Source organism: Schistocerca nitens, chromosome 6 (assembly GCF_023898315.1).
Source record: "Schistocerca nitens isolate TAMUIC-IGC-003100 chromosome 6, iqSchNite1.1, whole genome shotgun sequence".
Classification (NCBI taxonomy): domain Eukaryota; kingdom Metazoa; phylum Arthropoda; class Insecta; order Orthoptera; family Acrididae; genus Schistocerca; species Schistocerca nitens.
In genome coordinates this window covers 355,694,847-355,709,724 of record NC_064619.1, presented here as the reverse complement: position 1 = coordinate 355,709,724, position 14,878 = coordinate 355,694,847, and the positions used below count along the sequence as shown (strand labels likewise).

The 14,878-nt window shown below is 42.9% G+C and overlaps 1 long non-coding RNA gene across 1 annotated transcript in view; it reads left to right on the top strand.

The window, feature by feature from the left end:
• The window catches only part of LOC126262509 (uncharacterized), a 59,991-nt gene extending 46,824 nt beyond the window's left edge, over positions 1-13,167 (top strand). The window contains exon 3 of the long non-coding RNA XR_007546735.1: positions 13,041-13,167. This is a non-coding gene — a long non-coding RNA (uncharacterized LOC126262509). The remainder of the gene's footprint in view (positions 1-13,040) is intronic.
• Positions 13,168-14,878: the final 1,711 nt, after the last annotated feature.

Here is a 14,878-nt window from a genome sequence, read left to right as displayed (position 1 = left end):
TATAATCAAGTTCATTTATTTTGCCGTCGGTTGTAGGTTCTCTGATTATTTGATGCAATGATATTTCTGAGCAATCGGCTGTTACAGCGTCCAGGTCAATACGTTTCATGTTCCTACAAGTTATGTAATGTGATTTGATCCTTGGGGGCTGCACAGAGTAGGCCAGGAATATTACATCATGTGCTGAGAGGATAGGGGCCGATTTCTGACCAACATCTCTTACTTTGTCAGTCTCTTTCGTTGCGATTACGTCTATAAGAGTATGACTGTGCGCCGTATGGTGTGTAGGTTGTAATGGAGGAATGTTCATGCTATTGCAAATAACCAATCTTTTTAGGTTTATTGCGGAGGGAGTGTCTCTTAGCAGGTCAATGTTCAAGTCTCCCATTACAATGACATGTTCGTATTGACACTGAAGTGAATGTAATTCCGACTGAAAGGAACTCACTGAGCTTATTTTTGGCGGCTTGGACACGACGCCAGTCAAGAGCTTCCGACTTCGTACATTTATTTCAATGAACATGAATTCAGCCTCTTTTTCTTCAGTAGGGTTTGACGTACATGAGACTTTCGCTTTGAGATCTGTTCGTATATATGCGCCGACCCCGCCACCTCGCTTTTTTGATCTGTCTGACCAAAGAAATGTCTAACCTGGGAGGTCAATAGATGAAGAGGATATGCGTGGTTTTAACCACGTTTCGGATAAGAGGATTACGTGGTTGTTTAGTTGGTTGAAGAGGAGGCTAAGTTCTTCGTAGTGTGCAGGTAAAGGCTGGATGTTGCAGTGACGCGTTCCGCTGAGCAGCCTGGAGTAGGGTGGCAGACTTGTTTGTCCCTTTGTTAGGCACTACCAGCCGCGAGGGGCACTGGCCGGTGCTTCCGCCAAGTGACATAACACAGGGGTGTCAGAGATTTTGCGCGCCCTGTTTGTGACTCCGCGAGTGCCGAAAGAAAGGCGACTGCCAGAGATTTCCTGAGGTTGCAGGAGTATAGAACATGGATTGGTGGTATTCGGTGCAAGGAGAATATGACCAAAATAGTGACGGCTGTGTGTCGCTGTGTATCCTGTGTCGTAAGAAGAGAAATTTAATTAGCGTATTTGAAACAGTTTATGGTAGAAATAAGGGAAGTGGAGTGATTTAAGAGGCCGATGCTGCCAGCAGAGAGAAGTAAGCCCAATAACTAACAGATTATCGTAGGAAGCTAGAATTAAATTGAAATTTACTAAAGTGAACTGGTAGTGATTATCGTGGGAAGCCACAATTAGATTGAAATTTGCTAAAGTGATACTGATAGTGATTTTTGTTATGAACAATTTAATCCGAAGAGATGGGTGATTAATGAACTAAAGGAGAGACTAATAATTGCAATGGTACTATTACAGAATGGAAGAGAATAAACTGAGAAAATGAAAAAAGTATTAGCAGTAACTAAAATTAAGTAAACGTTAGAGCTACAGGTACCAAAAATAGTAAAAAGTTAATACAGTTACAAAAACAATTAGTTCAATGTACAAATATGGGTATAATTAAAAAGTTTATACAATTAACAGACAGTATATCTGAGTACAGGGTTGTTACAATTTCCAAATGGTGTTAAGTTTGCACTTTTGGCTCGAGCAGCTTCACTTAATACTATTCAATTCTGTCATGTTTGTGACTGTCTTCTTTCCAGCTTCTATCTTAATGATTACTCTGCCATTCTGAGTCCACACATTCTGAAGACCGAAATGGGATATGGCACTGTTTAAAACCTTTAGCCGTTCGTGTGTCAGATCTTCCCTTATTGTAAACCCTGTCCTTGCTGGGTAATGATCTCTGCCCTTTTTCGGTATGAGACAAATTTAATTATTAATGGACGAGGTTTGGTAGCACCTGGTAGTTTTCGTCTCACCCGATGGCTCCTGTCAATGTCTGCCTTAGTCACTTCAGCGCCTAATTTTTCACGTGCAACTTGTATGAGCTGGTTGTCTGTGTCTCCTTCCTTATTTTCTGCTACTCCAAACAGTCGTCGACAATTTCGCCTTTGTTGCTGTTCTAGCTCGTCTGTTGACAGTTTCACTTCTAACTCTCGTGCCCTTTTCTTGTATTCAGACACAGACTTTTTTAGTGCTGTAATATCGGCACTATTGGCCTCAACAGTTTCACGCATTTTGGCCAATACTGCTGCCGTTACTGTATCTGATGTGGCTCCTGCTATCGGATCGAGATTGTCTCTATCGCGAAGCGCAGCATTTACCTCAGAGCGGACCAGCTCCGCTATACCGGGAGCCGCGACTACACCTTCCCCCAAGAGCAGGCCCGCCGCACCTACTGCTTCCCCGCTGCTGGACGCGCTGCTGTTGACTCTTCTGTTTACCATTTTCTCGAAGATATTGGCGGAGCACAGAAAAAAATAGCACTATTGCACAGAACACTGTTGTTTACACAATTTCCACTGGTACTAGACAACACCACCTGCGAGAACACCTTCGAATTCAGCTAAATTTCGCGAGCCGAACTTAAGACGTGTTACACTGTGGCTGCCATCTTATCTATGATAATGGTATGTGTTAGAAAAAGTGTTAGTTGGAACATAAATAGAAGGAAATTAACACTTATGTCTATTCCAATTATGCCCTTGATGGGTACATCATATTATCTCAGGCAGCTTTAGTATCAGGCAGGACGGTTTGTATATGTCAAAGACGCTGAAGGCTATGCTAGTGATAGCACAGCTAGTGGCAGGTAACCCCATCCGCACTGGCGTCTGCAAGAGGGCATCGCTATGAGTGTCCCAAACCTTAAGGAAGGTAGCGCTGTGTTCTCTGAGGGTGCCCTATCAGCAGGATTGGCGGCCTGAGTTTCCTCAGCTGGAGACTGACCTATGCCACCATTCCTCTTCTGCCATAAAGTCTGGGCATGTTTCAGGGACCATCATTAGGTATGGTGTTTCGACATTCTGTGTTTCAGAGAAAAGAGTCCTTGACTTCACTGCCTGAACTGTGAGTAAGGTGAATTCCTTTATAAGAATCCCAGGCAAACAGTGCTCTTTGTGGGTCGACTTGTGGGATCCCTGTGAAGTAATCTAAATTCAGGTCTACTCCTGAGAGGATGGGTGTACCTTAGGTAATACCTACATCAAACGAAAAAGAGAGCTCAGTTGTTCAATCTGCATCAGAAGTTGTCTCAGAAATTTAGTAACAGGGCTTTTGTCTCCCACAACAGTAACGTTATGGTGAAGAGTGCAGAGGGACAATTTGAGAAGGTCTTCACATTGTATAGTCACAAGGCACTGGACGTTATGGCTGAGTCCTTCCTAAATGTCAGATGACTTCGTGACGGGACACTTCTCGTCGAAACAGCCACATCGAACCAAGTATCTATGGGATTCAAGACCTGAAGTGACTATCCTCTTGTGGCTGAATTGTACAACATGCCTAGGTTCTTTAAAAGAACAGTTACCTGCTCTACTGTAATGGAGATGGACCATATAGTGTTTGGCAAAGAATGTAAAATATGGTTATCACAGAGACTCAGTGGCAAAGTTGAAAGAACTACAACATATTCTTGCAGGCTACATCTGTCTTAAGGTTTCACCATATTTTTCAGCACAACGAAACATTCCAAATGTCAGAGATTTGTTCATAGCACTATGGCATGTAATGGGAGTTCTACATGTGGAAATGATGCAGGCTGAGTTCATAAAGAGGTGATTCTTTCACACCTCCTCTGGAGTGTTTAAACTGCTTCTAGGATCAGACAGTATGAAGTAGGATGTGTGGGGTTTATAGCAAGGAAGTGAAAATCCATGAGTCGAAAGTTATAAGTTGCACACCATATGTTGAAGATAAAAAGCTTTCAAAGCTATCTAACCTCCAGAGTTCCCTACTTCATTCACATTAACCCTCAAGAAGCTACTGGCCAAGAGTGATGTCTCTGCATGATCCCAGACTACTGATTCAAGTTCGAGTATATGCACTTGACAGTGAACTTGTGTGGGGGGGGGGGGGGGGGAACTACGCATGAAACTGACATCATTCGAAAGCTGTCGATGATGGACTTCAAACCTCAGCCACGTACTGCTGTACACCACCGAAAGCCTACTGAGCCGTCTTCTCCAACTAAGACGGCAACTCCTCTCATAAATACGTAAAAATGTCACACAAAAGGTCGTTTGAAGAAGAAGAAAGAAAGTGGCAGCTTAACCTTTGGACTGGTAAGCATCCTCCTGTTCCAATAGTGATTTAACTGTCTGGAATATTCATGGAGGAAATGAGGGACTAGGCACTGCCTAAAGTTACCTCTGACTTCTCGGGTAAATCACCGCCATCGAGGGAAAAGTGCGAGGACAACTATCGCAAGTCAATGGCTCCCACTGTATCTTTTGTGTTTTAGTGGAGCTTAAATTGATACCAATGGCATATGGAGGAATTACAGTTCCTGGCCCATGGGAAACCGTTCTGCATCTGCTTACATGAAACTCTTTTTAAAGTCCTTGACACACTTTCATTAAGGGGCTACCACCACTACCGGAAGAACGATGTTACCGGATGCAGGCTAAGTAGTTGCATTGGAAGTTCCCATACCAGTTATGAACAGTTATGTGTATTCTCAATTTCGTCCACCTCATGATTCGTTGGATGTAGATGCACTGACAGAAGTCTTCGGGACACTGAAGCACCTATTTCTCCACGTTAATTTAAATTTTTCGTAAAATCATTTAATACTCATGGGTTAGTCTACTTTGAAGTGGTGTGGGCACGAGCCAGGACGCGATGCTGCAATCGGAACTCCCCCAACGCCGCAAGCTCAGAATCTACATCATGGACCGGCCCTACTCGAACGCTCGGGCAAAAATCGGCGTTTGGAGACTTTCGTGTTTGGCAGTCCGCGTATGTAACATCAACTATAACATCTGCCTAGGCGTGTATACAAACAGGCCGTGCGACCAGGCTGGACCCACCGCCACAGCTGGGCTGGAAATTGGTGATGCAGAGTCACCTACGTTCTTGCTTCTACGACCGAAGGTCGGACCGATGCCTCCTCAGTTACCAAGCTACCGGCACCAGCCAGCGGCCGCCGCTCACCTCATGTGGGCGGAACACTGGCGCCGCGCCAGCAGTGCAACAGGAGAGTAAGGTCACCGCATATGACGCAGCACTGTCGAGGTATGACCTGATCACTACGCCGCAGCAGATGCCACCATTACTTTGACACCAGTTCCCACCGCTGTGGTTTGCGAGATCGAAGCCTGATTGATGTGGACGCTGGGCCACCTCAGTAGACATTAGCGAGCACTCATAACCACCCTAGCTTGTTGGAGTACTAAAGAGTTTCCATGTACGCCGTCTATCTAGCTGCAGTCAAGTTCTGTCAGACGGACCCCTGTAAACCTTGCTGACGCACTGAACCCACGATGCCTAGATGGGAGAGCCATTGCCGCCCAGACCATAATGGTCATTGCACCCCTGAGCCGCTACATTTTGGGGCCGAACGTGGGACAAATGTCATATTCCACTCCTGCTGAACCGCTAAAACTAAAGTGTTATTGTGATAATAAGTGTATGATGTATGGAATGATGTTAAGTTTTGATATATATCTTTGCACTGCTGAACACTTCGTTCCTATTAACATAACTTTTGGTCGTTTGTATAGTTTCATGATTTCAAATCATTTCCAAAACATTTGGTGTTACGAGGAATGTGTATCATATTTAATACCTTTGTAGTTAACGATGTTATCGAGATTAACTTTTTCCAGACAACACAATAAAATGTACATTCCTAGGGCACATTGAAAGATCAGTGCTGTTTCATTTCAGCCAGTATCTACCCTTTCTGTCACACCCAGTTTGGTATATTCAGAATTTGCTGCAGTCTGAGTCTTGTTTCAAGTTTTCAAGTACTGTTATTCTTCAATTGTGTCATTTTATGGCCTTCAACAACTTGAAGTTCAAAACTAAAATTTCAAATTTAATGGAAACGTATCTGAATTTCTTTGTAGTGTTTTTCTCAGCCATCCCACGACGTTATCTCTTAAGGTGGTAATGTTGTCTCTGGGAGTAAAGAAATCTGCACCCTAATGTTGTAAACTAGAAGTTGTCTTGAAACCTTCTGGGAGATTAAATCTGTGTGCCCGACCGAGACTCGAACTCGGGACCTTTGCCTTTCGCGGGCAAGTGCTCTACCATCTGAGCTACTGAAGCACAACTCACGACCGGTCCTCACAGCCTTACTTCTGCCAGTGTCTCGTCTCCTACCTTCCAAACTTTACAGTAGCTCAGATGGTAGAGCACTTGCCCGCGAAAACCAAAGGTCCCGAGTTCAAGTCTCGGTCGGGAACACAGTTTTAATCTGCCAGGAAGTTTCATTTCAGCGCACATTCCGCTGCAGAGTGAAAATCTCATTCTAGAAGTTGTCTTCCTGATTATTTCAAATGAATGTGAAGGCAGAGTTCGTTTTGTGCTCAAGAGCTCGTTTGGGTAAGGCATCCAAAAAGTTGATTTTGGTTTCTTGCTCACATAACTGAAGAACTGCATCCTTACGTTCATACGCACGACTAAGTGTTCTCCCTAAACGGATTTCTGTGTGAAGGAGGAGGTTACAATGTGTGTTCCCAACTCGTCACTTATTTGAACGAAAATTGTTGAGTGACCTGCTCGTAACGTAATCATTGTAACAGTCATTCACAACATACACTATGTGATCAAAAGTATCGGGATACCCCCTAAAACATACGTTTTTCATATTAGGTGCATTGTGCTGTCACCTACTGCCAGGAACTCCGTATCAGCGACCTCAGTAGTCATTAGACATCGTGAGAGAGCAGAATGTGGCGCTTAGTGGAGCTCACGGACTTCGAATGTGGTTAGGTGACTCGGTGTCACTTGTGTCATACGTCTGTACGCTAGACTTCCACACTCCCAAACAGCTCTAGGTCCACTGTTTCCGATGTGATAGTGAAGAGGAAACGTGAAGGGACACGTACAGCACAAAAACGTACAGGCCGACCTCGTCTGTTGACTGACGGAGACCGCCGAAAGTTGAAGGGGATCGTAATGTGTAATAGGCACACATCTATCCAGACCATCACACAAGAATTCCAAACTGCATCAGGATCCACTGTAAGTACTGTGACAGTTAGGTGGGAGGTGAGAAAACTAGGATTTCCTGGTCCAGCTCATAAGCCACACATCACGTCGGTAAATGCCAAAAAACGCTCGCTTAGTGTAAGGAGCGTAAACATTGGACGATTGAGCAGTGGAAATACGTTGTGCAGAGTGACGAATCACGGTACACAATGTGGTGATCCGATGGATGGCAGGGTGTGGGTATGGCGAATGCCCGGTGAATATCTGCCAGCCTTTGAAGTGCCGACAGTAAAAGCCGGAGGCGGTGTTTTATGGTGTGGTTGTGTTTTTCATGGAGGGGACTACCACCCCTTGTTGTTTTGCATGGCACTGTCACAGAACAGGCCTACAATGATGTTGTAAGCACCTTCTTGCTTCTCACTATTGCAGAGCAAGTCGGGAATGGCGATTGCATTTTTCAACATGTTCGAGCACCTGTTGATAATGCACGACATGTGGCGGAGTGGTTACACTACAATAACATCCCTGTAATGAACTGCCCTGCACAGAGTCCTGACCTGAATCGTATAGAACATCCTTGGGATGTTTTGGAATGCTGACTTCGTACGAGGCCTCACCGACCGACATCGATACCTCTCCACAGGGCAGCACTCCGTGAAGAATGGGCTGTCATCTCCCAAGAAACCTTCCAGCAACTAATTGAACGTATGCCTGCGGGGTTGGAAGCTGTCATCATGGCTAATGGTGGGTCAACATCAAACTGAATTCCAGCATTATCGATGGAGGGCGCCACGAACCTTTAAGCAATTTTCAGCCAGGTTTCCGGATTCTTTTGATCACATAGTGTACACGTATTTTTTCTTGTTTTTGCTATGTTAGCAAACTAACTTTTCATAAACATAATGAACTAACTGTGCACTGAGCCATTTATAATAAAGAGAAGGGTCTTACATGTAAAACATGAAACCACAGTATTTCAAATTTAGGAGAATAAGTGAAAATACGATAGCTTTTTGAGGTAATTTGTATCATAAGTTTGACACTCTTCTTTTGTTACTTCTTTCGTAACGCTTCCTCCTCCTGGCCTTAGCCTGTTAGGATGTATGTATCATTGTATGTTTATATTAGTGAGAACATTTACATGTTTTCGTTCAAGTACAACTCATGTCTTATTATTCATTACTACTAACCTTCTAACACGTTATTGATAGTCTCCCAAGTGGAGATGTGGGTGAGTCGTGCTGATGAACGTAAATGAGCGGCTTCGGTGATAGCTTTCTAGCTGCTATTGTGGCCATATCGCCGAGATATCTAGGAACAGTAGCACTTGCTTAGAACCGGCATCTCATTTAATTAGAAACCCGGACAGCACTGTGGAAATGTAATTGGAGCATTTGAAATATTCCAATATATCACTGCCCCGAAAGTAAGAAGCCAAACTAGTTATTTTATATATCAGAAAATATCACTTAATAGATCTTTCGTCAATTTAACCCTCCTGGTAGAAGTTCGAAGTTTTGTCGCAGTCTGATTTCCAACTCTTTTCCATGATTTTTACTGTGAGTGCTCCGCTATGTAAAAAGCAGTGCGTGGTAACCAAGTTTCCTTTTCGTTATTTTGGTTGTCTAAGGAATCCTTTTATGGAACCTACCATTGTCAGGAGCCATTGGCGCATATGCCGACACAGTGCTTTCACGAAAAATACATTATCTCTATTTATCCCTTAATTAATTCGAAAATATCTTCCTGTGAAGAAGTTACTGAATAAACTGACAGCAGACATACTGTTCAACTATGTTTTGTTCATCAGTGGAACGAATAAAATCAGCTAAATGATTTAGAACAATTACAGGTTCATCCAGTTCAATTGCAGACATTAAATTTGTTTGACCAATTCTAGTTTTCACAAAATGTTCCATGTTGCACTGTATTATCAGACATGGCAATTGCTTTGTGCAACGCGTTCACACTCAGGAGCAAACAATGTTTTTAACATAGCACAGCAGGCTGGATAGATGGCTTTCTCTGTAACTAAACGACATCACGAATTTTTGGCAATATTCGCAGCTACAAACTAAATGACTTGTAGAGTTTTATCAGACGCCAGAATTTTTAATAAATAAAGAACCCTGATAACTCTTCTGTTATGGAATTTCTTTGAAATAAGAAAATCTTTTTCCGTTTAACTACTTATGTTTTCTTGACATATTGTGCCGAAACTTATTCGGTACCACTCTTCCATTGGAATGTTTTCGTCTAGGTATCACACACTCCGGAACAGCATTTTAAGTATTCTTCATTAGACAGCCTCACTTTGTGTTCGTGTTGCTGTGTGACTGCATGGAACGAACAGAGGTTTCAGACGTGATAAATGATTCATCTTGAGTATCTACAGAATCAGACATGGTGTGTCACGGTTGCTCTGTCTCTGATGTTTCATAAACTGCCATAGGTCTGTTTCTGGCAATGAATTATCAATTTATGATTACTACTGTAACTTATATCACTTTGTAAGATATAAAATAATGATAACTATCACGAAACAAACAAAGAAACCGAATAAAACAATTGTGTACAGTCTTCGACTCTCACTACTCGAGGAGTTAGTTATTACAGGGACCGATACAGAGCGTCGATGTACAGCAGCAGAAGAGTAATGTCTAGAGCAATTATTGGAAGTAAAATTCAGCATACCTATTAGTCATTCATTCCGTGATCTATGGTTAGAATGAACGAAGAACGGGATGTTTTGTACTATTTTATCACAAGTGTTTCATTTGTTTTATGTTTTCTGGATTGACTAGTCTCAGGACACCCTTAATGCTATTTTCGACACACTAAGGTATCGGGATACCCAGTTCCGAAAGCTGTGTTTTACATGTTCCGACACGCCTGCCTCCTAAAGTTACAATCAGCTGTTAAACCACCATGAACATTCGCAATCGAAATTCAAAGTTTTCCCCCATCCATTGTGTGCAATTTTGACTCGCTCCTAATGTCAGTTACAGGCTTCCTACGACAAACTGTTTAATGGATAAGGGCCTTTTATTTCGTATACCGTGTGTCAGCACGTCGCAGGTGACCGTTGTGGTCTTACTTGGTATAAAACGAATCTGCAATAATCTTCATGCTGATATTTGTGTGACCGTGCGCGACTAGTGTTCTTCCGTTTTGTTTGTCATCTTCTCCTACCGTACTGCCGCCTCGTTTTCTTATTCCATTTACTGGCGTCACTAACTTCCTGCCTTACCTGCCCGTGAGTGGCAGCAGCAGCGTTTGTCGATAAGTGCTCTGTCGTACTATCTCTGGAGCTACCTATACTATTTCCGGCTCGTCGTGTGCCTGGAAGTCAGTCGGGCACATAGCAGCAGTCGGGAACGAAGGAGCATCATGCACGGATTGCCAGTGAGGTGCGGACAGCCAGTACTTCCCAACCGCTGGCGACACACATGGACTGTCAGACTGAAGAAGACTGGAGCGGAGACGACCGTTGGTTACTCGTTCGGTCGGTCGTCTCATCGGCCGACGTGTAGTTCATCTTTTGACCGTTTCCGGGTGTGGGCAGTTGGACGGTTGCGGCGGAGCAGCAAGGAAGTGTACGATCAGGCCGGGGTCGCTGGCGGCATCCACGCGTGGTCGGTGTTGTGTGGCACGAGCTGCGAGAGCTTCTAAGTTCGTCGCCCATTGTACCTGCGTACTAGAGTTGAGTAATCAGTGAACCTGTCATTTAAGCTCAACCGTTGTGACATCTCTTCGTTGATTGCTGGTTGTTGCATCCTGGGCTGTCCCCGCAAGCAGCAACGTCATGGTGTGTTGGAGGCGGCAAAATTTTGCAGCTGGGCTCTCTGTATGGTGTTTAACTTTCGAAATGATTATAATTTATTAGTAAAGTTCACCTGCAGTATCTTCTGCCTTGTGGCCGTTAACGTTCCGGTTACCTGCCCTGGTTGTTAGCGTAGTTTTGCGGCAGTGTGTTTTCCTCACCGTGTTGCTGCTGTCCGGCACGGCATGTTGTTCGACAGCTTGGTGTTGTTCTCCTTTTCTCTTTGAGATTTTATTGTGCCTTGACTGTGTTTATACGCCAATTAATAAGACATAATCCTGCTGCGATCCTCGTCTTCACAGGTACTTTTCGTTATCGTGATGTTGGTCGAGTGGAAGGGAATTGATTAGGCGGTTCTAGGCCCTTGTCCGGAACCGCGCGACCACAACGGTCGCAGGTTCGAATCCTGCGTGATGTGTGTGATGTCCTTAGGTTAGTTAGGTTTAAGTAGTTCTAAGTTCTAGGGGACTGATGACCACAGATGTTAAGTCCCATAGTGCTCAGAGCCATTTGAACCATTTGAACCTTCAGCCATGTTTCATTTAAAATTCTTGTTGCTCTGCATTTAGGCCTTCATCCGCGTTTATTTCGGAATCTGTGGCTTTAATATGTAAATCCTTGTCTGTATGGTTTCTCTTTAATTATCTTGAATTATTGAAGCGACCTTCAGCCGTGTTCTGTAAATGTTTATCTTAAGTTTGTCTTTAATTATTTTTGAGTAATTGTTTGGACCTTTACCAGACGACATACTTGAAATTTTCTTAAGGTGTTTTCTGTTCTGCTGTCTATAGGCTTATCTTTAAATTCTTTGTTTTATTATGTGAATAAGATATTTTTAAATTGGGCTTTTAGCCGAAGAATTAACTTAAATTTTCCTTAATAAGCCTTTAGCCGGAATTTGTATTGCTTAGCTTTTAAAGAACATCCTTAGCTGACCTGAAATATTATTTCGGCCTTTAGCATAGAATAAATTGTAATTTTACTTAAGTAGGGCCTTTAGCCGTTACTCTAAAACCTGGTGTATTAAAAGCAATCATCTGAACTTATTGTGGAGAAGTTACTTGGGCCCTCAGCTGTGAATTGATCTTTGTTGTTTTAAAGAGAAAACTGTGCATTGGTTTGAGGAATAGAGGCGTGTGTGTTCTTGTATAACTAACGGTAATTGACATTGGCCCCTTTCCACAACCGGATCCGCTCTGTCCTGCGAAACCAAATTACATTATCCTTCCGTTAAATCCAATTCTTCAGTAGCACACCCTTTCCGGTAACAAGTGCAGATGCAGGAATAATTTGCATGTAGTATGCGGGAATTCATTCTTGGGCAAAAAGTTGCGCAATTTTGTCAAGCCGGTCTAAATAAACACGTATTCAAATATTTCATTAACCTGTGACTGCAATTTCTCCTTTCATGCACAATAAAGTGATAATTTCCTCTGATAAGCGTTTCCAGGGAACAGAAGGGTTTAAATGTCTTTCACTCTGAGAACTCTGTTAATGTAGGTTAATGATCAATGTTCAAACCAAGTACGAAACGCAGTAAGAGTTATCACGCCCACCAAGATTCATAAGTGTACAGACACAAATTTGACTTTTATAAGCTCACTGAAAAATAGTATCCAAGTTAAATGCCATTAATAGTTCAGATTGCTCGGCCCAAAATAAACGTATACTGAGAGAAAACTCTTTTGTAATGATTCTCGTTGTTGCCCCTAAATTAATAATTGACTATTGAGCTGTACTGTTATTAATACTTCACTGAGTATCCAATAGGTGACTAACTGTAATTTCTATCACTTCAGATCACACGCGATGCACAAAACGTTTGACGTTCTTTTTATTAATTTAAAAATTTGGTAATCTTCATGTGATCAGCAAGAAATTCCACTGAAGTTGGATAATAAACCGTCTTTTGAATATATCCCAAAACAGTATACAACTTCGTATTATTAGTTGCTTCTGAGCCACCGCGATACCTCCTCACATTGTTTCTTGAATAACCAGAAACACCATTGCACGAATATCTGACAACACAAATTTTAATGTTCACAGCCTGCTAGCAGTTACAATAGTGAGCGGAAATTCATCATCTCATTTTATTAAAAATATTTTAATAATCAGTATACAGATGTCGACATTGTTTTCCAGTTCGGCTGCCGACCGCTGGCCATCGGTGGGATTGGAATAGCGCCGATACGCATGCTGCCGTGTAGACAGCGTAGCACTGGAACGTCTTGTCTGCACTCGATTGTAGGACATGAAAGAAAAAACAAACATGGTAATTTTAATACAATTATTCATTTACAGTTTATCATACGAAACTATGGCATATGTTAATACTTGACTGGAGTCGCTCAGCAGAACATACCAGTATGAAGTACGATTATGGTAAACACTATACACCCTCGAAGCTGGGTGAGAGACTCAAGGAATAATTTAATAACAATTAAAAAGTAGTGTCCGATGCCCAAGCAACTTTGTTTCATTTTACGATTGGACTTGGCAGTAGATAAATTACTTGACGACGTAGCCTTTCTTACTACGACCATAACATAATACCTCAAGTCTTATAAGCACCAAAGGTCACATGGTACTGCGTATTACGTCCATTTGCTTTAACATTTCTTAATCATTTCACTTCAAGTAATGACTGTCATTTAACTATTCTGTTTATGTAAGCTACACCATTCGTTTCTGTGACATTTGTTTCAATATGTCAGTCACTTCATTGTTATGTTAACTGAAACACTTTCTTACGTACTAAAACTCCAATAAAGATTTTGTCATTACGTATTTGCTTCATTGTCGTTTTATATTGATACTGTTATAGAGTTTACCGGTAAACCTTTGTTTTTCTAGTTCGTCTGACGACGTTCCTTTTATTTACATGAGCTCTCTTATTATTACGAAGGCAGTTTACGACTTAGAGCTGTATTAGCACTTGCTTTGATTCCTTTTGCGATAGAAACATTCTAGTTACGTACATTGATCAGCCATAACATGATGACCACCAACCAACTGTCGATATAAACCCGTCCAGGCAACAGTAGCGTAACCTGGAGAGGAAGGACTGCTAATCAGACACACACACGGTGCAGGTAATATCAGTGAGCGTGCTGTCCGTGCGTAGAACGAGAATGACGCGCGATTTATCTGAGTTTGACCGAGGGCAAATTTTGATGGCACAGATTCTTGGCACGAGCATTTTGGAAACTGCACGACTTGTCGAGAGACCGAGGAATGCTGTGTTGAGTGTCATCAACACGTGGTGAAATCAAGGTAAAACCACGTCCAGATGTCGTGGGGTGGGTGGCCACTCCTCATTGCAGATGTCGGACGTAATAGGCTAGGCAGCCTAGTAAAACAGGACAGTTGGCGAATTGTCGCGGAACTATCACCAGACATTAATACTGGGCAGAGCGCAAATGTGTCTGAACATGCAGTTCACCGAACACTCTGGACGATAGGCCTCGACGGCCAACAATCCATGTATGTGCCAGTGTTAACAGTACGACATCAGCAACTACGAATTAAATGGGGACGTGACTATCGGCCCTGGACGTTGGCGCTGTGGCTGAGTATTGCATCGTCTGATGAATCATGATACCTCCTTCATCTTGCCGATGGGAGGGCGTGAACCGTCGTCTGCCAGAGGAATAGCTCCTTGGCATCGGGACAGAGAAAAACTGGCGGGTGCTCCATTATGACCTGGGCTACATTCATTTACGCACGTGGGTCCAATGCAGCTCATGCAACGCATCACGACGGCCAGAAGTATCATACGCTGGTTGCAGACTATACACACCACTTCATGACGATCATGTTTGTGAGGGTAGCAGCATTTTTCAGGAAGATAATGGACTCTGTCACAATTCTAGGAGTGTTGGGTGAAGTAGCTCGAGGAACACAGTGGCGAGTTCCCATTGATGTGCTAACCCCCACCCCCCTTCCCCATCTCGCCAGAACTGAATCCTATAGAACACATT